Source organism: Alligator sinensis, unplaced genomic scaffold (genome assembly GCF_000455745.1).
Source record: "Alligator sinensis unplaced genomic scaffold, ASM45574v1 scaffold304_1, whole genome shotgun sequence".
NCBI lineage: Eukaryota > Metazoa > Chordata > Crocodylia > Alligatoridae > Alligator > Alligator sinensis.
In genome coordinates, this window is record NW_005842939.1 from 460637 (window position 1) to 463377 (window position 2741).

The following is a 2741-nucleotide window of genomic DNA, read 5'->3' on the forward strand; positions in this document are numbered from 1 at the left end:
TGTTCACAACTGCTGTTCACTTTCCCCGCTTTTGCTGGATCCTCTTCAGGAAAGTCAGAGCATATCAAAAAGAGATATCTTTTTTTTAACAGATTATACTTGAAGCAGGGTATCCTTTTGGTACTCTAATAGACATCATGCTTATACTTGATGCAGACTATAGTATTTGTCAGTTTTTCATTTAATTCATGGAGTATCATCTGGGCTTTTATAATCATGGAAGGTCTCCATAGTATATTAGCTCTTTCAAAGCTTTATTGATAATTACATTGCATGGTGTCCTGGATTAGTGTACTGACCAGACATGTTTAGGGTTCTGCTACTAATTAGCATATTAGGTGAGGAGGACTCTCCTTACAATACTTCCAGATTCACTTTCATCCTCTCTCTTCCCCTCACACACACAGATGTGCTGATTTCTATACTTCTTTAATATACTGTTCCCGTTATGCTCTATAGCTTCTCCTGTAACATCACAGGGTTATTGTTTAAATGGGATCATCAAACAGGTATTTTCACAGGGGTACCTTTTTTCCTTTTCATGACACCTTTTCCACAAGAGCAGTAGACTGCATTGCTGCTGCTGTTTGTATCTGGGAAATAATTTAACACTAAGAATTTCCTTTTTTTTCTTTTCCTGCTGCTTGACAATGATGCATGAGGAAGCAAATCTGAGAAAGTGTCGACCTCCTCCCTCTCCCTACTGACACAGCTATTATTTCTGATATTTTCATGGCATTCACAAGATGATATCGGACCTAAAGCTTTTGTATTAGTCATTGCTGTTTCCTTCCACTACTCCTGTTCCAAATGGGTTCACTGAAGTCTACTTTCCATTTGTAACATCTTTCTTCCCTTTTGTTTGTGTCTTAAATAACAAGCTCCAAAACCACTGGAGCTTTCAATTGAGTGACCGTATGGATGAAGTCCAAATAAGGAGCAATGAAGATAAAATAAGGAATGCAGAAAGATCACTAGAGAAAAGCCTGCTCTTCAAGGGTTTTTTTACCCTATCTTGTAATGAGAATGGTACTACTAAGAATTTTCTTCCAGTTAACTAATAAATATATTTTCAGCTTATGAAAATAGTAATAATTCCTCTGGGAGAATGTAAAAAGCCACTTTACTTTTTAAAACTGTTTATCATCTAAAGTTTATAAAAAGCATAACGAATGATTCTCAATACAAATGCTGTCAATGGATATTAGAAAAAGAGGAGGGGGAATAATTTACAAGGCTGAGAGTCTGGACATGTACGACCCTGGGCAAGTGTAATGCAACCTCTTCCCCATTACTAAAGAAGAGAGAGGCAGAGATCAACTGGTTGGCTCCAGGGCTCTAGAGGGACTGTTAGGAGTAGAGAGGCCTTTAAGAAAAATGGCTGCTCACCCCAGGTGCAGAAAGCAGAATTAGGGCTGTGCCTAGCAGGGCTGGTGGGGAAGTGGTGGGTCAGATAATCCAGAGGGGCATGGCTAAAGGCTTCATAAGGCCAGGACCATCACTGAGGCCTCAGACTGGCTCTGATCTGTCACAGCAAAGGAGTTTCAGACCACAAGAGAGCCGAAGGAAGTTCAACAGCACCAGGCATCAATATTTAATTATTTTTGTTATATGTGTATTCATTATCACTGTGGTGCAACACGGACCCAAACTGGATGTGAATTTTAGTTTGAAAGCTGCTACCATATATCCATGGCTAAATTTACACCAGAGGACAGAGGTGGCTATAAGGGGAGGCTAGAAAGCTTCAGCGAGGGAGCTGCCACTGCCACCTGTGCTGCTTAGAAAGGCATGGGATGGGATAGGAGCTGACTGGCTCGTGAGAGGTTCTTGTCTCTCCTGGGGGGTTCAGCCCCCCCAGAGCTCCCCCATAATTCGAACCCCAGTTATGTTTCTAGTGTTTGATTCTTACCATGCCTGCAGTGACATCACTGTTTGTAGAGGACAGGACTGTAAACTGGGGATCAGAAAGTATAGCAAAAAAGACTGAGTAAGCAGGCCTAGACCCTTACAGGGCAAAGGGCCAAGGGGCCCGGAGCCCCAGAGGGACAAGGAGTCTGGAGGGCAAGACCAGAGGGCCAAGGGGCCTGGAGCTTCAAAGAGTGAGACCAGAGGGCCAAAGTCAGTGAAACTGGGCTGAGGGGCCCAGCCACAATAAGAGGGCCAAGGGCACAAGGCCAAAGCCAGGACAAATGTTTAAAGCCAGAGAGGCCAAGCACTGCATTGGTGGCTGGGGAGCCACCTCCAAATCTATACTGAGATCTGTGAGGCATGGGCATAGCTATAGGAGAGGGCAGAGACCATGATCCTAGCCCTGAAGGCAGTTAGGCCCATGGGCCTGGAGCCCTGGTGACAGAGGGCTCCTATAGATGTGTAGCAAGGCTGCTCCAACATGCTCTAAATCCAGCATATCAGAGCAAGCTCAATTAATCAAGTCTTCTGCAGTGTGGAAATTCACACTCTCCAGCAGCCTCCAGTGTCACGTGCATCAGTGTTCCCATGCTGAAAAATGGCAGTGGGGCACATTACATTAAAGCTCATGCCATGAGTTCAAAGCACCCCACTACCATTTTTCAGCATGGGGACACTGATACATGTGACACTCAGGCACTTTAATTAGCATAGCTCACTCATTAAAGTGCCTCCCCCCTGCCACCCCAACCTCCCAGAATACATCTATAAATGCCCTGAGAGACTGTACAGCCAGGGTAGGAAGAGTGCCCTGAGCTCAGTGGTTTCTG